At 34.3% G+C, this 26,926-nt stretch overlaps 1 protein-coding gene and 1 long non-coding RNA gene across 12 annotated transcripts in view; one reads left to right on the top strand and one right to left on the bottom strand.

Annotated features, from left to right (window-relative positions):
* The window catches only part of LOC133666848 (uncharacterized), a 77,370-nt gene that overhangs the window by 1,580 nt on the left and 48,864 nt on the right, over positions 1–26,926 (top strand). For all 9 annotated transcript variants that reach the window (XR_009831593.1, XR_009831598.1, XR_009831591.1 and 6 more), the window contains exon 3: positions 344–427. This is a non-coding gene — a long non-coding RNA (uncharacterized LOC133666848). The remainder of the gene's footprint in view (positions 1–343; positions 428–26,926) is intronic.
* LOC107992891 (protein sister of odd and bowel-like) overlaps positions 1–26,926 on the bottom strand; it is a 160,067-nt gene that overhangs the window by 93,628 nt on the left and 39,513 nt on the right. For all 3 annotated transcript variants that reach the window (XR_009831589.1, XM_028664370.2, XM_017049004.3), the window contains exon 2: positions 24,377–24,439. The gene's annotated coding sequence lies outside the window, so the exon portion shown is untranslated. The remainder of the gene's footprint in view (positions 1–24,376; positions 24,440–26,926) is intronic.

The following is a 26,926-nucleotide window of genomic DNA, read 5'->3' as shown; positions in this document are numbered from 1 at the left end:
TAATAAATTTTATAATATAATTAAAATTATATAATCTTTTAATATTTTAATTATATTACATATAGTAAATATGAAATTAAAACATTATATATTTAATAATTATCTTGAACATGCAAATTCAAATTATACAATGTTTATTTTATAAATTTTATACCAAATTTAATCTTATTTTGTATTAATAATTTTCTTCTATTTGAGGTAATTCATACAATAAGATAATTTTTTCATAATCTTAAAAAATTATAAGGAAATTTGTATTTCTAATGCAATTATCAACAATAAACATTTATAATTCCAAATAAAAAATATTACTTAAATCATTATTTATATTTTGTTTAAACAGAAAACAATACCAGTGAAACAATGACTGCATCGACTAGTTTCTTTTCAAATATTGGATCAACATCCAGATTGAAGACAACGTATTGTGAGTTTCAATCCTTTATTTATTTTTATTTTCTGCAATTTCTAATTGCCAATATGCATGCCTCTTTATATAAAGTTTCGACACACGACATACATATATTATAAATCTATTTTATACCAAAAATTATCCATTTCATTAAGCTAAATAAGATAGTTTTTGCAATATCTTTTCCTCGCATAAACTTTATAGTTTGATAGTTCAGGAAGTAATTAAAACTTGCTTATTAAAACTTTAGTATCAGCAAAAAATTAATTGCAAAATAACAACCGAGCATTCTTAGGGAACATGAAAATAGTAGTATTATTTATCGATATCAGAAACGTTACTTATGATCTTCCTTCAAGATTCTCAAGATAAGGGTTGTGTAATTTTATAGGCACTTGTCCGATCTTTACATTGACGCGTTTAATTACTCGAATTTCTCACTATAACGCGAGCAATAGCTTAGATAACTTAGGAACTGAATTACGAAAGGATCGTTAAGCGCATAATTGCTGATCACAGGTACAGTCATGGTTTATTACTGAACAATGTGATGAGATAATAATTAATCATTCCTAAGCATGAATAACTTTAACACTTAGAATTAAACCGAGTAAAATTGAGAAGATTAGTTTCAGATTTTTATTCTTACTTTTATTAAAAATTTCGAATATATATATATATATAAACCTGCGTCTCTACGAATCATAATCATCGCTAGTCCCCGCGACAAAGCTTACCGCAAACGCGAAAGAAAATTATACCGTGCAGAATTACCGATTTCCAAGCAACCGTTAATAATCGATAAAGTCATTAATCTTTAAAAAAGAGAAAAAACCCGAAGAATTTAAAAATCATGCGCTGTGCCCAAAGATCACGAGGCGATTGCCCTCGAAAGTCAAGCCCTCGAAATATCTCACCCCGCTCCCGATCCTCGAGAATGAACACGTCATGCGAGAGTACTCGAATCGATTTATCTTCGACACCCGATTGATTTATTGCCGATCGAGCGGATCTTATTTAGAAGCGGTATCGCGCAACCCTATCCACGATTCGTAAATCTTTGTAGATGTAGCCGATAAATCACACTGCAAACCGTTCCAACTTGATCCTCAAATTGTTTATAATACGGGCTATTAGCCGTAATGTGTAATTGCGTCTCGGATAGATCGAGGGAAACTACATAAATCAAATCGGGTCTTAGGGAGATAAAACGCGAATTCTTCTTTATTTTTATCAAGCGATAAAAATGGATAAAGGTGTGTCTCGTGTTCGTTGGAGGAAGTGGAGGGATTCGAACAGAAGGGAGGTTTTTCACGAGATGAATAATCGAAAGGAACGAATGACTTTCGAGGGAAACCAATGTTTTTTAAAGGTGTTTTATGGGGTGTTTTGCGAAAGCGGAGGGGGAGGGAAAAGTAAAGTTATATGTCGCGGGTACCGGTTTATTTGGAAAGAATGATTGATATTATGCGAGGTTTGGTGAATGGTAGGATGGCGTTATTTAAGGATGCGGGGTGTTGAATGAATGGCGGTTTGGATGAAAAATGAAACGGTAGAAAGTGTGGTGTTGGGTTAAACGCAGCTATATAGTAGGTGAAATGAACATTTATTATCGGGCGAAACAGGGAAGGCACACGGTCGTGGTTGCACGAGAACTTGATGCACGTAATTTTAACTTGCGAGCATGCAACAGTACATTGTTCACCGACAATGTGAATATCTATAATATATTCTCTTTTGCGAACGATCTTCAGTATTTTCGATCTCTGTTCATTCTACGAAATACTGTATCTTTCTCTCATTTCATTCCGATAAATTCAGTTAGAGGAAATAACATTTTGACGAGTCTCCAACACTTCCTCTTCTCTCATCGTCCAAAATAACTCTATTTCTTTACCTTCTCCTTTACCAGGTAATTCTTAACTTAACTCTCGAGACGACGAGAGATCTCAAGGAGTAAGTAAGTAAAGTCACGAAACAACTCGAAAATTATCACGAACGTTTCCTCCTCTCTCCCCCTCTTGCATCTTAATTACGTTCCTTCTCCCTCGTCTCTTTCCCTCTCTCGCATTTTAATGTAGCCAAAAGAAAAAAAAAAAAAGAACGCAAGAAAACCACCGAAAGAGAATCGAAGGACTCGCCATATTTTCACGCGCAGCCTTATCGAAGCCGGCGACTTGAACGAATAAAAATTTATTCGAAGCGGCGGTTCCTTGAGAAAATAAAAAAATAAAGAAGTAAAGAAAAATAAATAAATAAAACGGATAAAATACCACGTATCTCGTCGCGGGTATAAATCCTTGGGTGGACACGGTCGATCCGCTATACCCGGTGAGCATCAAAGAAATATATTCGGCGCGATCGGATCTCTCTCGGTGCAGATTTATTAAGCCTCTCTTTTCCGCTCTGACGACCCGTTACCTTTTCCCTTGTCAATTCTCTCCGATAATTTTTTTAAAAATCGCATCCCACATTAACGAAATTATTGTAATTCTCGCCTGTTTGTAGAAAGAATGGGAAAATTTGGTTGGTTACGGGTATAAAGATTGCTTGCTTGCTTGCTTGTTGTAGATGTATTTATATTAGATTGAATAATTTAATACTTTCTTTCAGTTTAGAAGGATCATTGAATTGTATATTAAAATTAGGTGAATGAAAATTCGAATAATTAAGTAGAATTAACAATTGCGAATTGAAAAATGAAAATTTTAATCTCTTATTGATTCTATCGAAATTTGGGTTTTTCAAAATTTTTAAAAACATTATTAATTCCAATCGAACGAATGGATGAAACAAATTAAATGAAAAAAAAACGAAATGGCCCATTAACGTTAAGCATCAACAGTTCAATTCATCCATTATCATTTTAACCGTCGAAAATGTCGTGTAACAAACATGTTTTGAATTCACGGGGTTTATAATAATCACGGGGGTGGCCCGAGGTCGTAATTTTGTAATTCGTTCCCGTGAGATTTACCGTGTCCGTGTCCCCCGTCGGTGGACGCGACACAAAGAAACGTAACGCTGTAACGCCGTTAATGTTGAAGTTATGGCGACTGGTAGGGTTGTTAGGTAGCGAGGAGATAGAATCGAAACAGTACGCGTTTAATGTAACTTATGTCTACTGTAAGTACCTAGCAGACCTAGTGTGTCTATTCAAACATTCGAGCTCTGAGCAACGTGAAAAGAATTTTGCCTGGGATGGGGGGACCATTGTTTCTGAATATCTGTACGGTGATACTTTAGCATCGAAAGTTCAGTGGATTTTTCCTATATGTATATAAGTATTGTTCTATATATTCATCATAAATGTTACAGTATATGTATTCTTTAAACAATGAGAACGGTGTATTTTTAAAATTTTTAAAATCCTTTTTGAGGGAATTAAAATGGGTGTTTCGAATTTCGCGTCGAATGCAAAAATGAATAATCGAAAGGACATTTGGAATAATTTTATTTTTAAATTTGGTGGCGAGTTTTTAAAAAAAGAAATTTTGATTTTCGCGCGAATTTATGATTATTTTTTCACTCTAATTCTCTTCTAATTCCCTTTCGCCCTTTCTCTCAGTTGAATATTGTTTATAGATACATATATATATATATATATATAAGGAACGCATGGACGTTAGCAGTCGATGGAATGAATGCGTTAACTGGCAATTTCCTCGCGGCGTGTTCTAGGAAATCGCGGCTAAATTACGTCTTTAACCTCAATGGACCTGATTCTTGAGTCGAGACTCGAGCGAATACTCGTAATTTTTATTCCTATTGCCAGTATGATGACGAAGGAATCTCTCTCTCTCTCTCTTTCTCTCTTTTCCCTGTCAAATTTGATCTTTTATTCCATTGACGTTGAAAATCGTGTCGATCGTTGAGTCGTAAAGTCCGTAGAATCGTAAATTTCACAGGACACTTGTAAAAAAAGTGTGTAATTGGACGTATTTCATAATTATATAAAATAATATTTATAAAATAATATAATTCTTTTTAATGATTTCATAATGAAATGAAAAAGATCAAGTTATTTTTCATTTTTTTTTGTTCCTTTTATATTAGGTAACTTTTTTATGTAACTGACTTTCCTTTCGTTTTTTATTTCCTTGGAAATTGATATTTAATTTTCGAGTAACGTTACGATGAATTTCGTAAGCTTTTTGTTAATTTCTTTTTTTTTTTTTTTGGAATATTATTATATTTTTAAACACCAAAATTGTAATAATATTTCAGTTATACAATCGAGTTGCGTTTTAATTCATTATTTCCTTTATTTCCACGATTGTATTTCTATTATCAGATTAAGGAAAAAAAATATTTACAAACGAAGTTGACGTAGTCGTCGGTTTAATTTATCATCTCTTACAAGATCGTAGACGATAGATCGTAGATTGTATTCCCATTATCAGATTAGGAAAAAGATTTAAGAAATGAAGTTGGTCAATAGTTAATTCGATCAATTCTGTGGAAATTTCACAACTTCTGTTCTATTAATTTCTATTAATCCAACATACTCGTGATCGTCGTGCAAAATGTAACTTGTCACGTTTTGACCTCGAGGCTTTCAATCATATGTACAACATGGTTAAATCACATTAGCCAACATAGTCTCTTGCGTGAGTAATTGCAACTCATGAGATTTAATGTGTTACTTTTGAAACCTTCGTGCCGCCTTAATCGAATGAAATTAAAATTCCTTTAATCCGTTTAACGATGCTTGTGCAATCTATTTTTTCTTTTTTTTTTCTTTTTTTCGTATCGAGCAGAATCTTATTTCTTTTTCCAATAATAATAAGATATCATTCGTTTCTTTCTTTTTTTTTATTAGATAATATTTGTGCACGAGTTTAGATTTTTTTAAAATATTTTGAAAAAATTTGATGTTTTTAAAATAATAATGAGTAGGATTAATGTTAGAGAATAAAATCTGGAATGATGGAAGAGTATAGATATTTCAATAGATAAGTTTCATTTCAATTATTATTTAAAAAAGAATTACAACATTAATATTTCATCAAATATTTGTAATTCTAAGATGAAAATTACAATAATTTTAATTTTTCTCACAAAATATTAGTTGTAATTAATAATTATTGACATAGTTATTGACTCTTCCTTTGTAAATATTTAAACATGAGCAAATAATATAGTAAAGATTGCTAACTCTTCGTTCGTTTCCATCATTTCATGAGTTCTACTTACTTCACGAAACTCTAAAAAGATTCATGGCCTTGATTACACCTACTTACAATCACTAACATAAATAAATCCCAGATTCTATTTTACTGATATTCTTGTGGTACGAATTATTCCCAGAGTCATTATTCCAAGAATAAAATACGAAATTAAGACAATGTTCTATTCAACAGTAATAAAATTGTTCTTTCTATATTTGTTAAATATTTTTTAAATATTATCTAAAGTGTATATACGAAAACTATTCTTAAAAATTAGAAAAAAATTGACAAAGTTAATGAACATTTCAATAGAACAACGTTTTATTTCTCGCGTAGGAAAATTATCTCGTTTGATTAAGCAAGAAATATTCGTTGCTTAATTAAATAGAATATTTATATTCATTTGTGAAAAATTTAAACGTGTTGAGAAATGTTGAGAATGCACATAATAGGTATGCAAAAATATACAAATCAAGCAAATTGAGATATACATTAGAAGGAAAAATAGATCTTGAGATGTGCAAAAAATTAATTTGCCTAATTATTCATGGCTCTAATTACAAATTGCTACTTTTGACGTGGAATAAAACATAATTCTTCTTTGATTTAGCATGATGTATGGAAATATATGCGAGATACTTCAAAAAAAACCTTTGCAATTTTTTTCTAATGAAAAACAAATTCCATTCCAATAAATATATATATATATATATGTATATCATAATTGATTTAAAAAAAATCTTCAAAGATTTTTTCAAGGATAATAATAACGTTGAAGGAAGGAATTTTTAGAAAACACATATTGCAAAGTGAAATTTCATGAAATATAAATGTAGGAATGGAAAGGAAAAAAAAAAGAAAAATGAAGGAACCAACGGGATTCGAATCCGCGACCTTTGACCAGAAAGCGCGACCTATACCCGCATAACCACGTTCGCCTCTTAATTCCAGTATCCTTGTTTCTTCCTATAATTGTCTCTGTTTCCTCAGATTTACACAAATCCTACAACGAATATACATTATCATGCCTTTCAACCATAAATCATCCTTGATGAATGAATCTCATCTCTCTTCCCTTTGAACCCTTAAGAAACTCTTAGAGAGGCGCGATTATTATTATTCAATTTAAAATTTAATTAGAATTCCGTACAACTTTTCTTGGAAGACGAATTTCATACTTATTAGCATCTCAAGATGAAAACTTATCCAAACTTTTTTCTATATTTTTTTCCTCTTTAACTGTTTCATAATGAAATCATTCGTCAATCATTCGTACAATTATACCCTTTTTCAATTAAATCCTTCAACTTAAAAATTGAATTGGATCAAACAACAATTCTCACCGGTTATGTCGATATAATTATTAATTAATCGAAATTACTTTGATAATCATTGCACACCCAGCCAACTATCGAACGATCCAGCTAGATCAGATCATTTGCATCCCCTTGCATAATTTGTCTCTCGTTTGGGAATCGAGTGGCCAACGTTTCTAGGCCAACGAGGCCGGCCTACGCCGCGATCTCGTTTTTCGATTAAAATTCGATATAGCCTGGTAACTGTAACTCGGTTCGCCGCCTCTCGGCTAAGGAACGCGTGCATATGTGTGCGTATGCATGCGTTCCAAGCCACAGTTGCGAAAAGGAAGAAGAGAGGAACCGTCTTTCCTCTCGAATCGCTCGTAAAATATATCCTGTTGATCGATATTCGGGCATAATACGCGTGGAATAGAGACGAAAACGATACTGTGAATCGAAAGCTCGATATCTCGATCGTGGAAGACTACGTTTATCGATTATTATTAATTGGTGATTGAATTTGATTGTTGTCTAAGACACCTTTGAAACTTGGGGGAGGATTGAACGAATGGGGAAAGGTAAATAATTTAATTTTGGTTATTTCAATTTGTAATGGAAAGTAGAAGGGAAGAAATTGTTTTTAGGAGATTAAATTTGTAGCTGAACATGGGATAGTAATAGTAAAGTGTTATAGAAACAAGTATTCAAATAATAAATTCAATAATATTGAACAAAATCGAAACGTGTAAATGAATATATAATAGAATATTTGAATAATAGTATAATATTGAGAAAATATTGAATAGTGGACTATTCGGATAATAATTCGATCAATAATAATTCCTTATCAATGAGCTACATTATCCATATATCTTACTCTCCTTTTCTCTCTCTTTCTCTTTCATTGAACTTTTTGATATAAAATTTTTACCTTCCTTTTTTCTTTTTTTTGTTCAAAACTTACGATAGAGGTAAAGCAGTTTGTAAATTTGTTTGGTGATAAAACGCTATTCGATCTCGGTCCTAATGCTTCAGATTTAGAGATAAAACAACCTGTTAGGTTGAAATATGTATTTTACTGTGGAATATTATTGCGGTTGGGACATTATTATTTGAATTGATTGTAGAGGTGGAGGGTTATCAAATCAGGCCTGTGGATCGAATAAATTATTGGGACGAATTGAAATGTGTTTCTCTCGCAAAGAATTCGTTATTTATCGCTTCTTATTTATAATCCATTACAGGTTGTTCAATCGATTCGATATATCATTATTCGAACGAGTAATAAATAAATAAAATATTTCACAGACAATTTGGTAATAAGAAATTTGTTTGCTTAATTTCGTTTCTATGTGATATTTGTATTTTAATTAAAAGTTGTCGTTTCTTTGTTCACTTTTGTGTATCGAAGAGAATTTGTGAAAACTTTTAACGAGAGTTCGCTAATCTTGGTAAAAAGAAAAGAAAGCTCATTGATACACATCTGGAACAGGAAAAGCTGAAAAACGGATAGATGGATGAAGAATGAACTGTAACCTTGAAATTGGATATTTAATCATGTATAATAAGCATAAGACTGTCACTTGTGTCAGGATGATTGATGATGATAGATGATTAGTGATAGGCATACTTATAGGAGAAACAGTAAAATACTTTTTATTTTATTATTCGCATATTTTCTTGCAGAATCGTGATAGAACAACTTCTTAATGATATATTTTCCTGATGATTTTTTTTTAAATTTTTGTCCGACCATTTTAAGCGTAATTAAGAGTATTGAAAATGTCGAAAAAATCTTTCAATTTTTATAGAAAATTTCTCAAGATAACATCCTGATTTTCATCCAAAAAATTCTTCGAATCGAATGAAAATATTTTCCAAATTGAATCATCAATCTATCAAATTTTTCGACATTTTCTATATTCCAGAAATATTAGAAATATCTTATTCCACGCTTGATATTTTCTCGATATCGACTTTCGACGTGAATTTTTTTCAAAAAGAAACGGAGAGGGGAGAGGGAAACAGCATCAGCCAATTCAGTCAATCGCAAAATGACACCTAACATCACGGTTTCTCTGTGTTCACGCGAGGCGAAACGAAAGCTGGAAATTTCCTTCTTTGAAAAACGGGGCAACGTGGGTGTAACATTTCTGTTTAATGAACCGCGAACAATTATAGAGCCGGTGATAACCTTGATAAATCTTGCCACGTGGATATTTAACATTCGCAATCTTGCCTTTTAATCTAGAAATTTTAATCTTCTTTCATTCATTTTCCTTTTTCTTTTTTTTTTAATTTCACGCGTAGGATCGAGACTCGTGACAGATAAAATAACGCCTATTCTATAATCTCGTCTCGAATGACATTTCTAAATTTAACATTACGTATACGAATTTCTCTATTATCTCTAAAATTATTCGTACAGTTGAAAAAAGAATCCGTCGCTTCTCGTTCGAACGAAGATCTTCCCAAATAAAGTGAGATTTCTTCAGAGATCTCTGTACAGATCTTCCCAGTTGTAATTGTTTCATTCCTTTCCTTTTCTTTTTTCTTTTCAAGGAGAGAAACATACTCGTTCGATTCCTCGTTTAAATAATGATTAAAATATTTCCCAATATTTTACAATTAACTCGTGACAACAGGTCTGCTAAGAATGAAAATAAATGAGACGCAGTTTAAGAGTCTTGCAATGGGTGACTCCCAATAAATCTCATGAAAAATTTCCAATTTTTAATTGCGGCAACCGTAACAGGATTCGTTTCACGCGAATTTTAAAATTCGCCTTGCGGCAACCCGATCTGGGAATCCGCGTTAATTGAATGAGATCGGCGCAAGAAAGAGATCCGATCCTTTTCTCGCCCCAAAAACCCCTTTCTCTCCACACGCCTTTGGAAACACGATATTTCGTTAAGAAGCTCTCTCGAGGGGAGAAATTATTCCCCTCTGCTCCCCCCTGCGATGAAGGACGAAGAAAGCGGCAGCCTCGAAGAGGTTAGGCCTCGTCGAGAGAAGTATCGGTATAGATGTAGTATCGAATTTCTTTTTTTCGATCTCTGCATTCGTCCAGAGTCAATATAATAAGTTATACACTAGTATTGGCATACCTCGAGTTATTTTTAAAATTTTCGACCCATATCGATCATTGATCTTGGGAAAGAATAAAGAAGAATCGAGGTATTAAAAAAGTAACGACCGTGGTTATTCGATCGTTATAATGCCGTATCACGAATAACCGGCCATATTGGTGTTTGAATAGCCATTGATTTGGCGCGTTCGATTCTTCGATTCATATACGTATATGTATACATGTTATATATGTTTCTATCCGCGAGACGGTGTTAGACAGAGGAGAGCTTAAATCGAATGATTTATACAGTCGGTCGGGTTTGGTTGAAGCCAGTTGGAGAGGATCGGTTGGAGAAGGTGTCGTAAGGCGCCAAGTTTATACGATTCCCTCGGTCGAAGTGAAGAAAAACCGATTCATTGGTATTCATTGGTATTCAACGCGTTTGTTCGTCTGTTCATTTCTGTCAACGAGTCACATCACGTCTCGTATGAACGAATTTATGTACCGCGATAAATGCTCGACATGACAACCGTTTACGTGTAAACACGCGTCAATTAATCCTTCGAGAGAATGAAACGTTGCTCTATGATAGGCGGATTGATTAATGTTAGAATTATCGATCTGCACGCGCGAATGTGTATCTCTGCGTTTTGTAAGAAATAGATGGTCGATCGATCGTAATCAGTATTGTGGAAATGAATAAAATGGTTAATATATATATATATATATATATGTGTGTGTGTGTGTGTATTCGTGGATTGTAAAATTCGTGTATCTCTGATTAAAAATTTTTTTAAATCGTTTTCTTTTTCGTCCCATATCGACATGCATCGATTACGCTTTTGATCCTCACAAACCTACCACAGCATTTACGCAATTCTTATTTTCATAGCTTTCTCCTTAATGGATTAATCTTATTATGCCTCTCGATCGATACCGTATTTTCAATTAAATCCGGGGAAACTTAAAAGTTTCGTCGACGAAAAATTCCTTGCAATAACAAATAAATTGGCAGAAATTGTTCAGAGGAATCGAACGAGTATGTTTCTCTCCTTGAAAAAGAAAAAAAAAAAAGAAACTAAAGACAATTACAAGTCCTGGACAACTGGAATCTCTACAGAGATCTGAAGAAATCGCAGTTTATTCGGGAAGATGTTCGTTCGAATGGAATTTCGCGTGGTTGCATCGATTTGTGAAAACGAGCGATTTGTCGACCTGGAAATTAATTTTCGGCAGGCTGTGTCTATACACAGGATCGGAAACTGGGTCGTGTAACGGTAAAACTGGCGGGCCTGTGGTCCTAGCCGCCGGAACTTCCGATTATTCCGCGAGCTTTGTTTCCAACCGTCGCGTGAAATCGTGAGAAAAAAGAAATCCTTTTTTTTTCTGAACGATATCCCCTTGGAGGGGGAAATTCGAGATTTCGTTCGTCGTTAAATGAGTAAAAACAACCCCCTTCCCTTAGTTATTATTATTATATTTTTCGTAATTTAGAGGAAAATCGTGAGAAAAAAGAAATCCTTTTTTTTCTGAACGATATTCTTTTGGAGGGGGAAATTCGAGATTTCGTTCGTCGTTAAATGAGTAAAAACAACCCCCTTCCCTTAATTATTATCATTATATTTTTCGTAATTTCGAGGAAAATATATTTTTTAAAAATACTTCACGGGGGGGAAGAAAAATTTTCCTGGTTTCTTTCTCGTAAAAAATATTTCGAATCGTGTGTCCTCGACTTTTACAGACAGTTTTTCATCCTTTCGTCGACGTGAATAATAGGCGATGGAAAAAATACATTTCAATTGTACTTTCTAAGAACTATCTTTCGCATAAATTTCATCAAGATCGATGAGTCGTGTGAGTCGAATACTCATTGTAACACCATGATTTGTGACAATAGTAACCTTCTGTCCCTCGTATTTTTACAATAGAAATTATATGCATAATTAAAATCTTTTCTTCGTTTTCTCTTTATATTTTCTATGAATAAAGTTTGTTTCGATTCGCGGGATAGAGAGAAATATTTTCAAATTTTCAAATTTCGTATCCATCTCTCGTTCAGAATTTTAAAGAAACGTGGCCACTTTGGATAGAGATACAATTAATTTCACAATTTGTATAATATTATATTCTCGAGAGTTTAAATCCTCTACGTATCTCACGGAGAAAAAGAAGTTAAAAATCAACTGATAATGTTCGAACATGGCTGCTGCTTGCAAAATTCGTGGATTTCCATCCACCGTGTTATCCATTATATGCAAATCTCTATCGTACATGCCGCGTGGCACACATTTTCACATATTGGTGTACTTCTTTGTTCGCCTCCTCTTCTTTTTACATAATGTATGACTATCATGTTCAAAAAATACGAGGGGTTTAACATGTGAATGGAGTTTGCGATTTTGTGAAACTGAATAATTTATCCCGAATAAATATCCGAGGAAGCATTGCAATTAGAATTTTAAAACTTCCTTTATATTATTATTAGGGGTATCCGAAAAATAATCCCCTTTTTTTCCCCTCTCCCCAAATTTCTGTACAATTCATCCGCTTTCGAATTCGAAAATGGACTTCGATCTTTTCAGAATTTCTTTTTTGCAAAAATCCTTTAGATTTGTCGTTGAAAAAGTTGATACAAATTTGGCGTACATAATTATCTCGTTCTATTATTATCATAATCTATATAATATAATATCTAGAGACCAGAACAAACTCAAAAAATTTAATTCTTTTTACCTTCGTACAAACTTTACACAACCATCTTTCGTATTTATTTTAACCTCTCTAAAATCTCCCTTCCAAAAATTCTCAAACTTCTCCCATTCCAAAAACGCGTAATCGTCAAACTAAATTACTCTAAACCTTTCTCCATTCCACGCCATTTTGATTATCTCGTTACGACGCACCGAGTATTAAATTGAATTAAATTAAACCAGAACGCTTTCTCGAAAATAAATCGTGTTAAGAAAAGAAAAAAAGGAAAAGAACAACCACCGATATATCTCGTAATACCATTATAAGCGTAACAAGAATCTTGAGAATCGTGTTCCCGGATCGAAAAGCGTGGCGCGTAAGAAATCGCACGAGCGAGTTAATTATTCGAAGTGCGCGAGTATCGTTAAGCGATCGCGGTTGAAAAATCGCCCTCTCAAGCCAGGACGCAACGTAACAGCCGCAACGTAAACAGCCGCGGTGGAACGCGTTGCGATATTTATGGGGCGACGATGCTATCGGCGATCTATTCTCACGTGGAAAGCGGCGAGCCAGAAATCGGGACCCCTCTCGAACGGACTCGAGGGACGGAACCCGGAGAGAAAGTAAAGGCCGAGGACTCGAAGGCGATCGTGCCCGTTGCGGGATAATGGTTAATCACGATTATTAAGCTTAATGAATGGGCCCGAGGAGAGCGGGATATTCTCTTTAACCGAGGAACTGCTTTTTGCTTCTAATAATCCGAATCGAGTTGTTGATATTTGTTCTTATGCGAATTATTTCTTCGTCTCTTCTTCCTCTCGATATCTCTTTCTTATGTCTTGTCTGCTGATCGAGTTGATTTTGTTCAGGACATTTTTTTTTTTTTGGATTGAAATTTAGAAAGGATTAATTTAAGGATGCGAGGATCATAAGAATCTTGTTTAGATATAAATTGAAAAGTTTTGTATTTAAGAAATCAGGTATAATAAATTTCTTACAGGAGAACTTAATGTGAGCATTGTTGTTTATCTGTTTGAATTATGCATGAAGTTTAAAAGAGTTATGTGTGAATTCTCGAGGAGAATTTTTGTTTGTTTAAATGTTGAAGATCCTTATAATTGATGATCCTTTGAATATTATAATAATTAATAATGATAAATTAAAGTAAATACATGAAAAATGTACATAAATTTTTTGATTTTTTCAAATGGTATAAGATCAAGTTGATAGATAATATCAAGTTTCTTGCTAATTTCTTTTATTTATTTCTTATTTTGTTATTCCATAATAGAAAATCCATATAAACGGTCGACGTGTATAATTAGTATATCACTGTGATATCACTTTATATTCATTATGTATATTTATTAGCGCGAATAGCTTGTTTATCAGGTTTGCATTGCTATAGTTTCAATACATAAATCACTATTACGATAATAAACTGGAATGCTTCATTAAATGAATCTGGTATATATACGAATTGAACAAAATACTACAACAAGTTCAATTTCTTCTGTAAAACAAACGCATTCTCACGTAACGTTTAATCGAAGTAATAATTCAAAAGTGTTTCATCATTCTTGTTTAAAATAATTAAAAACTCAAAATAGCTGAAAATTAACTTTCTAAAACTTTCTAACTCGAAAATTATAAATATGATTTAATGTCTAAAATTTATACGTAAACAATTGATACATAAATTATAACTTTCTAAAATTTTATAACTCTGCTACGTTCTTTGAATCATTTTTGATCGAGTAACATTTTTTTTTTTAAATATCAGTATATTTGATTCCTTATTCCACTTTATTTTTATATTAAAATTTCTTTAAAAGTTGAAATATAAATATAAACTTGTAACCAAAAAAATTATAAATTTTAATCGAAATGCTAAATTCCCATGTTTAAATCAACATTAATTTTTTTAATATCGACGAAGTTTATAAATGCACATCGAAATCAAAATAAAAAATCAATGAAATAATCGCGAGGCAATCTGCAGTTCTCAATTTACATCATCGAGTCTAATACCATGCAGATTGTACTTGTCAAAGTAAAACGAATGATGTAACATTTTTTTTTCTTTTTTTCAACTTACTGAATCATGAAAACGCAAATATAGCTGACGAATTCATCGCGTTAGATTGTCTCGCCATTTATTAACATTTTCCGTTTCGCTTATTCTTGCTCAGATTTTTTATTAATTTTTTACACATGATGTGATTCGTGACCTTGTTTTTTTTTCCTAATTTTCTTTCTCCATCGAGGAAATCACGAGGTTTATTATTAGCCAAAGTTATAGATATCCAAGACCTTCGTCGTTTTTCAGACCACCTTTTCCTCCACCAGCATTCTTTTATTTGCATTCTTAAAATTGGCATGAACAATTTATATTAATTAGTTCCAAAAAATTAAAATAATGTTTTTAAATTAAAAAGTTTCCGGTATCCTGAATCCTTTCTTTGATTAATCACTCGAATAATTATAAAAGGAAAAAGACAAAAAGTTTCGTTCCTCCTCTATTCCTAACTTTTCAAACAAATTTTCCTTCGTCGTTTTTCAGACCTCCTCCACCAGCATTCTTTTATCTCCATTCATAAAATTAGCACGAATAATTTATATTAATTAGTTCGAAAAAATTAAAGTAATGCAAAAGTTTTCCATATCCTGAATCCTTTCTTTGATTAATCACTCGAATATTATAAAAGAAGAAAGATAAAAAGTTTCGATACATTTTTCCTAACTTTTCAAACAATTTTTCCTCCAAATCCTAATAAAAAAAAAGAGCTCAACAATAAAAAACTCGATACTCAATTGTTCAACGGTACTTAATTAAGAAAGACAAAAAAACTTGCTTATTTCCGACGGAGAGAAATAAAAGAAAAAGTTTCAAACTTTCCTCAAGAATCCCGCAACAATGCTCACCTGGTATATTCGCGCGTGAACAGATCGGCTAACGAGAAGTCCTCCTCGGTAATGAGTTAATAAATGGGCCTGTGCGCGTAAACGAATGCAACAATAGAGGGGCTCTATGTAGGGTAACGATTGCTCGCTCGTTGAATTGTTTCCCACAGAGAGCAATGCATTTTTCTTTGTGGAGCGCCGCCGGTGTCGATCGATCGCCTGACGAAACCAGCCTCGTTTCGTCATTTCGTATTTGCTCGCCTCTGGACAATCCTGGCGAAGAAATCGTGGCATAATCCTCTCCTGCTTCGCGAAACAGATCTTTTCTTCTTCCTTTTTTTACCGCGAAACATCGTCAATCATTCGTTACGATGTGTAGTGGTTTATTTACTTAAGTTATTCGACGGATTTTGGAAGATAAGAGAAGTAAATATAGGCGATTGTTGCGGGAATCTTTGTTTTCGTTTCGAAGGATTAGTTTTATCTTCTGTTTTTGTTTTGCTTTCTCGAGCACGGACCCCGTTATCTTTCTTTCGTTTACGATTCCTCACCTTCACTTATTTTATCAAGCAACTACGAAAATCGAGGAAATTGTACGTTAATATTTTAATTTTATTCACACACGCTTGGATCGTGTAAATTTTTGTATCTAAATTTCTCGGAATAACTCGATTTTCAAATACTTTTTTCCTTTTACAATTACAAAATCCTTCCATGCGGTAATAGAATAAGATTACAAGTATATCGCAACGGAATATCGCAAATATTATTTCCAATCATTCAGCATTGCAGTCAATGTTTTATCCATATACGTATCGTTCATGAAATCATTCATTCGGAACGTAACGGATTCAACGATCAAGGCGACAAGTTGCCTTTTGTAGCCTCGTGGCCAATTATATTTGAGAGCGGCCAATATGTGAGATCCCTTTCAACCGTGTGCAATTATTAAATCATTCGTGTTCATAGGGCAAAACGCGAAAGTGAGTGTGAAATGAAATAGAATGGTGGTCTCTCAGTGTCAGGTACATACTTCATGTCTCAAATGGTGGTTTTAGTTCGTTTATCGAGTCCAGTTGGCGAAGCTGGATGGAAAGTATTCGAGATACAAAAGCCTGTTGGCCTCTCTTTGCCTTTGTGAATCATACCTCTCTCGGCTTGTACGCTATTTATTGCTAATAATAATTTAAATCGTTTCATCGGTAATTTAGATGTTAGTCGAAACAAGGTTAGATATTTAACCATGGATATAATGGTATATAGTATTTGATATTTTTATAATAAACGAAATTTTAATTCTTTTTTCACGATTGATGTATTTAAGTATTCTTAAGGTCAAGTTAGATCAGGTAACAAGTAATTTAAATTAGGATAGGATTTCTTATTATCTATCCAATTAAACGTTCCAATTATATTTTATGTTATTTATTCGCTCAAGAGAGATTATTATTTGTTTCGATTAATCAAAGTTTAAAAGTCCTTTCGTCGAAATTATTATCGATTTCTCCACCCACCAAAAAATACCCCCAAAACAAAAATATCCGATATTTCTATCGAGATTGCAGATTTCGATAAGGCTTTAATTACGTTACACCGAGTTCACGCTGTGCTGTTATCTGAAATTCTTCCAACGATGCTAATTATGAACGAGTTAAAATATGTTTTTCGAGTGGATTGAGACACGAGTGGAGAGACGGTGGCATAAATATCGGGCAGGGTTCGAATCGAGACAACCTACTCCTACGATGTAGGGATAGAACGTAGGAATGATAAGCCTTATCGATTAATCGTGTATCGATATTGAAAAGTATATCGTACTATTAGACACTTAAGTAAGAGGAATTTTTTGAAAGCTCATGCGTTGAAATTGCATCGGAACAAATGTCGCAACGTATTCTATTAATATTGGAATCGATCTCGAATTTTTGCAACGTAGCAGTGTAATTTATCGTAAAAAATTATCGTAATAAACATTTAATTCATTGTCGTGAAATATATAAAAAAGGAAAAAGAAAAGGAAAAAAAAAATCTTCTTTCGAACAAAGAAATAACATTATCGAAAGAAATTGAAACGGAGGAGAAATTAGCCACATGAAATATTAAAACATCAAAGATGGGAAGTGTAGTCTAAAAGTGTCTAATCTATTCGATAGAATCGGCTTCATCAAAGTGGAAACGGACAATCGTACAACAAACCACGTACATCATACATTTCCATTCACCTCATTGTACGATGTTCAACTCTGATTGATTCTTTCTATTAAACGAATCCGACAGCTTCTCCAAGCGTTGTTGAATCACGATAAAAGCAAAATTCAAACGGTTTCGCACGCCTCTGCTCTTCCATATCCATATTTCCAACAAGTGCACCTGCGTGCAAGAAATCGAAGCATAGGCGTTTAACGGGCATTCTTGTTCCTTTAAACTTGTATCAATCGAAATTTATATATCAATAATAATCAAACGTTTAATATTTTCACGAATAAGATTCTTCGAAACGATAATTCTCTTTCTGAAACGCGACTAACTAACTTATTTCCATCCAATATTCATCCATTTGTACACTTTGGCAATTCATTCCCTAAATAACATGCAAAAAAAAATAACGAAATAATTAAAAAAAGAAGAAGAAATCGGACGATAATTGGAGACAATCACGGCGAGGAATCCGGGTAGACGGATCAATCCGTTAGGATCACGTCACAGGGTGGATAAGGAGGGAGCGAGTGGGAGGCGAGGAAAGGGAAAGAGAGCATCGACTTTTATTGGAACCGAACGCGGCCTCGGTGTCAGGTACATACCTATCAGCCGGCTATGCTTTTAGCCTATTTACCATGGCCGACAGAAACGAAACGAAACGAAACGAAACGTAACGAAACACAACGTGGTCGTCGTCTGGCTCTCCCTACGCTCTGCCTGTCTTGCTTGCGCAACCCGCCGACCCGTGGAGGAAAGAGACGAAGAGATACGCCTACATAGCCCGGAGCTGTCATGAGCAAGCCGGCTTAGAAGTTGGCTTCGCAAAGAGAGCCGTGGATACCGCCGTTGTTGCCTCAACCGAAGTCGTCGAGGGCTTGGCACACAGCCACCGCGAACTACCGGCTCTCCGTTCTTTACCAGAAGTCTCTCTTTCCCCCCCTCCTCCGTTTCTCTCTTTTTCCTCTCCCCTTTTCTTTTCTATCTCTTTGGCTTTGTGTCTCGTTCCGCGAGAAATTCGTGATTTGTATTTAATATGACGCCAACACTGCTCGTTGGATCGTGCCCTGCGATCGATTCCGCGAATCCAATGCCCGTGCTCGGATTATCTTTCGAGGGAAGCGAATGGTTTAATGGGTTAGGTAGATCGGTTAAACGGAGATTAATGGTTTACGCGAGTTCTTGATGTTAGGTCGATCACACAGTGTTTTGTACATTTTACATTAAGTTTTTAATTCGATTTTTTAATTCGAGGATTTAGAGTGCATTTTCTTTCTTTTTTTTAAAAGAGAGTTTATTTGGGAGAAAGAAAGAGAATCGAGTCAGGTGTGAAAAGAAATGCTTTTAATATTTAATACCGTTGAGTTGAACTGCTCGCAATCTCACATTTTTCCGCCAACCACGACGGATATAAATGGGCTGGAAGCACGAGGAGATAAATTCGTGTCGGGTAAGAAATTTCGCGTGCCAGCGAATTGAGAAATCTCGAACGAGAACGAGCACCGTGATCGGCAATATCGTTAAAAAACACCGATTTCATAAAACCACCGTATTTCGTATTTCGGTTAATCCATGATTAATTGCATATCCCTTCGATTCATTGTCGCCCACGAATATATTAATCGTGATAAATTTTGTTCTACGTGTAATAAATAATATTCACGAAGTAAACTCGTTTTAGGAGGGGGGAAATGTCGCAAAGAAGCGTTTGTTATTCCTTTCTTTCTTTTCGAATTATTAGCGGATAACGATGAGTAAGCTTACAATAAATAATACTATAATTCCAAAATGGATATATTTATAATATTAATTAAATATTATGATAGAAAATAAATTAACTATAAATATTTATTAATGTACAAATAATTCGTTTTCATTTTCTATTATTCTCTTCGCGAGAGTACCAGAGAATAGGAAATAAAACACGCTTAAATCCAATGTATACGACAAACAAACGATACTTTTTCCAGCTACCACGTATATATTTAAAAATCAATCTAAAAAGCGATTTGTTTCGATGTAATTTCTTCTCTCGGCCGATGTTCAAATACGTAACAATCGAATACCATGCGAGCATCAGATTTGAATTTCTAATGTTATCTAGCATCTGAATCAAATACAGGAAATACGATGTAAAAAAGAAAAAAAAAATAACCGTGGAGAATTTTACAACTCTCACCCGGCTAATACTAAACGTGTAATATACACACGTACGGATGAATCGCGCACATCGATCAATAACGCAATAAATCGGCATGGCGCGATCCACTAACGGCCAAATCCTTATTTCGTGGATAAACCTTTCTTCCGTGTACGCGATCGAGATACGATCGTCAGCGCGCGCGGATTACGAGGGCTGCGTGATCTTTCGACTCGTGCACGCCGGCTTCCATTACGCATACACTGCCGTTCAAAAGTTAAGGGATAGCTGAATGAATAAATTTTTCCCCTTGCATAACCGCGATATCCGTATTTTTTCGTACCTTTCAACCTTCTTACGTAACGGTTGAATGATTTTTTTGATCAATCGATCAAAGATGGAAGCTATTTTATATATCATATTTTCTTCGTATCTTGGAAGACAGATATAATTTTAAATATCGTAGAAAGTTTAATCTATATCTTCAAGTTGTTGTAAAGCTCAGGGATTACTGGGGTTTTATTGAGGTAAAGTTCAAATGATAGGGAAAATTGATCAAAAGTTTGGAATCATTGACACGTTCTATAGGATCCAATTGTTGTAAAGCTCAGGGATTACTGAGATAAAGTTTTATTAAGGTAAAGTTCAAATAGAGAAAATTGATCGAAAGTTTGGAATCATTGACACGTTCTACAGGATCCAAAGATTGAGAAATTATCCAAACTAACTCGAAACAATTTGATTAATATCGCAAGTTAAAAGTCTCCTATCCTACAACGATTGCACAATCCTTTTCGAGACACGCCGTTCCATCTTCCCTTCCACGCTTGCTAGATGCATTTACCAGAAACTTGCTACGAAACTTTTGGCCGGCAGTGTACTGGCACACCAGTGCAGCCAAGATCGTGCGCACGTAACCGTTTCCACCACAGGTTTCCGCGCGTCCGTGTGTAACAATCGTTAAGCCACGCGTGTGTACGTGTGTACAAGAGAGACCCGGTTGCAAAGGATAGGCTTGCTGTCTCTCCGTGGCTGCTGACCGTTCCGCGAAACTAGCGCGGCGATTTAATCATTATCGGCAATCTAGCCGGCCGGCAAAAAGAAAAATCTGGGTCAGACGCGAGCGCACGAGAAGCAGGGAGAGGAGGGAGGGCCCCTCTTTCGATATTCGCGTGCCACGATGGAAAGTCATCGTGGAAAAAAACGTTTGCCCCATTGGCAACCGAGAGGAAAATTTTCATCGGCGCCATTGCGCCACGATTATGACGCCGCCACTCGGCGACCATCAATAATTCTCGTAGATCTTCCACGTGTGGGATTATGTAGCGATTCGTAGTTCTTGTTTATTTGTAATTTGTTATAGGTTGTGATATAGGTAAAAGAGATGCCTCGTTTATTATATCTCTGAATAAGGTTTTTTCGTAGGTTTTCACGAAAAGAAACGTTAGTCTTTGAACTTTCGTGGAGTGGGGCTTTTAATTATTTTTTTCTTTTATTAGAGGAATTTAGTAGTGTTGAATTGGTGAATTGCAAGATTTTTATTGATCGATTGAAAAAAGTGTATGGAATAATAGGAATGGAGAATTCATAACTGGATGTAAATCAATAAAGATAAAGTTTAAGACATTTAAAAAGTAAACAAAAGAGTAATGATTTATTAACTGATTCAAAGATTTCTTCGATCCTTCGTTTAAATATTACTAAAAAAGAACTACGTATCCCAATCGCTTCTTGATCAATTTATTCCTCCGAATTTGTTCCAACTTTTCATTCGAATGGACGAAAGTGAATGAAACGATATCTCAATATTTTTCCCAATTCATAAGAATACTTAACGTTTATTGCCTCTTAAATGCTGCAACAGCAGAAGAACGTTCGTGGCATAATTAAATTCAAGAACAACCGGTAAAAAAAAAAAACCACCTCCTCCTCCTCCTCCACAATTCTAATATGGTGAACGTGGAACAAAATTGGTTGCTCGTAAACCGTGTTTACTGAAACGCAGAAATTCACGTCGGTGAATTTTACGATCGTTTTAATAATCATTTATCTGTAGAAACGAGCTTAATTAGCATGTGCTTCCATTCGATGAGCATGTGGCTTTTTTTCTCCCCTCCCTTCTTTCAGATTTTTCATAATTCCGCGTAAACGATTAACGTTTTTTAATATGTTTCCTGGCAAGCTCGATAAATATTTATTAAACAGATCAATCGTTGCTGCGGAGGAATTATTAAGGAAAAAAAAAAAATAAAAACACGTCAAGTTAAGTAAAAAGAAGTGTGGAACGCAAAATATTGTTGAAAAGGGTTTTATTAAATTGCTTCTATCCCCGCGAAATGTTCATAGCGCGTGTAATTAGAGATTTTTTTTTTTTTTAAATCAATATCGAGGGAACTTGATGAATTTATTGGGTCGCTTTTACTTGGCTTCGTGTCTTGTGCGAGCATCGAAGTCTCCGAAACGATCGCGCTTAGAACTGGTTAACGGCGCTCCACTTTTAAAAGGAAAATCAATGAAACGAATGGTAATTTTTTTTTTTTTCGTTTCTTCCTAGAAATATTCGTATGAAATATTCGTTTCTTTTGCTCGAAGGAGGAGAGGATGTAATGGAAGATAATAATATCTTTTAATGGTAAATGGGACATAATAATACAGTACTCGTATAGTATTATTATTGTATGGAGAAAGATTTTATATAAGTCACACTTATCGAAAGATGTTCAAACCTGTTACTCACGTTGATGTATCATCATTTATAAAGCATTAAAACAATAGTGAGGCGTTTCGTCGCGTTACTTTTAGAGGCGTATATACCTAGTTTTCCCTTACACGAAGATTTCAATGAAATATTGAAATATAGTCTCTTGCGTCAAGAATTCGTGTCAAATATTGTTTAAATATTTATTCTTGCTCTCGTCGATTGTCTCACCGAATATCCCAATTATTAATTTTACATTAGGAATTTTCTGTTATTATATCTGGATGAAAATAATTTTGAAAATTTTGAAAACAGATATAATTTATTAGCAGCAGTGTGAAATAGTTTTATAGAAATACCTTCTATATAGTTTTTCTTTTTTTTTTATACTTTTATTCCGTTTCTTAAAAATAGATATTTTCATTGACATTGCTTACCTATTATCCACGCGTTGAAATCTCCAGGAGTGGCACATCGCCTGTGCGGAGATTTCAACGAAATCAATAGTCTCCTATTGCGAAATTCAATTATCTACCTCTCAGAGAACTGAACCTACTTCTTTTTATAGTTTTTTAACGTTATTTTAATCATCTTCCAAACTTCGTTTTAATCATCAATTAATATTTAATTTTAACTCTTTTCCAATAATCGTATAATAAGTAATTCTGATGTGATAATAAATGTTCTGACATTTAATTACTAACCTTTTAACTCTCGAGAAGAAAAATTCGATTCGATAAAAAACGATTTAAAAAAAAAATAACTCCTAACAAAAAATTAGAAAGTTGGAACAAATATGGAACACATCTTCCACGAACGGTCTTGATTTAACAACGTTTGCTCCTGCCTTTCCAAAAATATCCTGCTACATTTAAATTTTTTCTTCTATAATTTGGATCACGAATCCAACCGTTCGATTTGTCACACTGTTTCACTCGTCGTCTACTATCATTTACGTAGGTTTCTCAGCTAGCCTACAACGGTGCAAGGTTGTCGAAACTTCGCTACGTATCTTTAATTGACTTGCGTGGGTTTGATCAAATAACGCCAGAGGGTAAAACACTCTGCCCACGCTCTCTTCTCTCTCATTATGCGAATCGTGTGTATATGCACGCGTGTACACGATGTGTATGCGTGCAATTGATTACCTCCATATTTTATTACATTTTTTTCTCTTTTTTTCTTTTAATACACGATGGCCTATATAATAATTACATTCGTCGCGATGAAATTCGACGCAACGTCTTTTTTCGCGAAAGATTGAGGTTTCATTTGGAAATTTCTTATAATGCTCTGGAACGTGTAAAGTGATTATTCACTGGTTGCAATATTTGTGCTAGAATTAGCTTTCCTCGAGAAGACAATCGCGTTTGCTCTGGTCGTTGACGAATTTTGTCTAGTTGTTGCGAAAAAGTTGTTCTAATTGGAAAATAGTTGTTGTAGTTGTAAAAATCAATCTTGATGTATGTGTGAAATGAAAAGAAAAAATAAATTTTTAGCTAATGAAGGAGGTTGAGTAATTCTGCTTAAAATTGAAGATTAAAAATTGAACAAATATATATATATAGCATTGCTAATGTATTATCGATAGAATGATTTTATTGTTTTCCAAGAAAAGTATCGAATGTGAAAATAAATATAGAAATGATTCAAATACATTATTTATATTCCGAAAAATTCTCTAGCGTGATCAATAGAAAAATCATTTAACCACTTAGAAAATATATGAAAGAATATTTTACAAAATGGTAGTGTAAATATGTGGATTCAAACTTCCTAAAAAGCAAGACAAATACCTTGAAGCACCATGAATCGTCGCAGATTCTTCAATTCATCTTGGTGACCATGCTCAATGTCTCCTGAAATCAGAACGATTGAACTTTAAATTCTTAAGAATAATAATAATAATATAAGAATAATAATTTAAAATTGAACAAATATAAAATATAAATATCATATCAATAATTCTTAATTCTTCGAATAAAATTTTACTTCTTACGATACCTGACCAATTTCTTAACACTTCTTATATATTTTAATATTTATAAGGCGAACGATCACACGATCTTTTATCCAGACGACACAGGAAAAATTAATTATCATCGATATTGATTCATTGCACAAGCGTACACCGGACATTCTTATCTCTCTCGTACATCGAGATAACGTTGTTAAAGAGGTAATGAAACGTGTCCCGTACCACTTAACGATGACCAAGAAAGCGTATTGTGCCGTGGCGCGTGTATGTGTATTGAATTAGCGTTTCGAATGAAAGCGGTTGAGCAATTAACGGGGGTGGTGAATAAATTATATACTATGCCAGTGGCAAAACGCGGTCAACCAATAAATTGATTGCGTCAATATTCGATAATCAAATTTGACAATCGTGATCAAACAGGTTCCATTTAATTCCACGAGTTATTCGCTCCCCAGAAAATATCCAATGAAAATATCAATTCATTTTTTAAGGATTAACAAATTTGACAATTTTGCACGTTGTAGTATTGTTGTAGTATTGATCGTTTTAGAAATAAATCCAAAAGTGAAAAATAAAATATTAGAACAATTCAAATGAATTGAAACAAGCGTTTACTTTTCACTTTCCCGTTTTTTGACATATATTTTCACATATGTTGGAAGGAATAAAAAGCAGAATAACAAATGCATTTTCAACCGACTTATTATTTCGAATGGAATTAACTTGACATACTGTTATACACCGTGGGTCAACGTGCTAATAACTCAACGTGTTAAAATATCTTGGCGTGTTCACGGAATTAGGCCGCGCGCAAGGTGAACGAACCTTTTTTTACTATTTTGATCTCCAAAGAATAAACTCTAATAATATTAACTCTTATATTTACGTGCATTAAAATTCATTTTACATGTTACAAAATTGTTTGCATCAAAAAATCTCCTACATCTTCCTCCAAAGAAAGATAGAAATTTTATTAATAAAATTACCATTGTCTAAATAAAATCCTCACCAAAATATATTGCAAAAAAAAACTGATTCTGTTCGGAGAAACGGACCACTACTCGACGACTACTCGACAACACGCAAGAACTATCAGAAAGTTGGCATTATATAATTAGTCTGAACGGTCGAGGCGTAATTGCTTGTAAAGTGGACGCGGGGGAAAGGCGCGGGTTTTGTCCTTGCAAACTGGGCCACGTTCCATGAAAAAAGGCGGGAAGACGTCTCGAAGGCAATATCCTGCCCGCTAGTCCCAAAATAGGAATCGGCTAATCGTGAAAGTTGCATTTCCATGGACCGAGACTTCTTCTTCTTCTTCTTCTTCTTCTTCTTCTTCGATTTACGATTTCAACGGATCGTTCCTGGGATTCCTCGAACCGAGACTTTCCCTCACGCGCATCGAAAACTGGCCACAATGTAGTTAATGATCGAGCGCAAAAAAGAAACGGCTCGCAAGAGGGAAGCCGTGATTTCTTGCGATAGTGGACGAAAGGTAAGCTCGATTTGATCGTTTAAAATATGATGGAAAATTAAAATACATATATTACGCAACGATATAATCCGACAATTTATTGGTAAAATATTAGAAGAGTCGTGAAGGTATAAATTTCTCCTGATATACATATAAATCGCGATCAAAATGTTATTAATTCCCTGCAGAAAAGCAGCTGTTGAATAACGTTTTATTAAATGTGAAAATGCCGGTTTGTCGAATCTGTTCCCCTTATCGGAATAATAACCCAAGAAAGCATTTATCAAACGTTCGGATTAAGACAAATTTCCATAAATCTACGAATAAGCCTCGCCTAGAAACGAAGCAAGCCTGAATTATATTATATCACCAATTTGTTACGTTGTAAATTATTTTCCACTCGAGGGCGCAAAAATTCTGAGTAATTTTCATCTATGGGGAAAAAAATGTATGAATTTCTTATCTAAAAACGATAACGATTCTGGTCTCGAGATCGTTAATTAATTCTTTCGATACTTTTTTCTTTCTTTCTTCTTTTTTTTTTCAATCTTGGCAATCCTCGCCTTTCTTTCGTTTAAGCTTAACTCGCATCGTCCTCCTTCCGATAATTCCTGTATCTTAATCGATTGTATCATAATCGTTCGATAAATCGATTGAGATTAGGCCAGAATTATCGATGTAAAGCTGTTGTGTCGCTGTTAAGTTGGTTAATGGAGACTCGATGTCGCTCCATTTGACAGGCATTAACGCTTTTTGCCATCGAAACATCGGGGTCGTAGGGCAACGTATAAATAAAACGTGAGTCCCGAGAGTTTCGTGTTTCTGCGGATACGATGGCGGAGGGCGATCGTAGTGACCTCTATACCGTGAATTCTATGCTGGCCTTGCTCGAAGGTG

Source organism: Apis cerana, linkage group LG10, assembly GCF_029169275.1.
Source record: "Apis cerana isolate GH-2021 linkage group LG10, AcerK_1.0, whole genome shotgun sequence".
In the NCBI taxonomy this organism is placed as follows: domain Eukaryota; kingdom Metazoa; phylum Arthropoda; class Insecta; order Hymenoptera; family Apidae; genus Apis; species Apis cerana.
The sequence above is the reverse complement of the archived record's forward strand: the minus strand, read 5'-3'. Positions and strand labels throughout refer to the sequence as shown.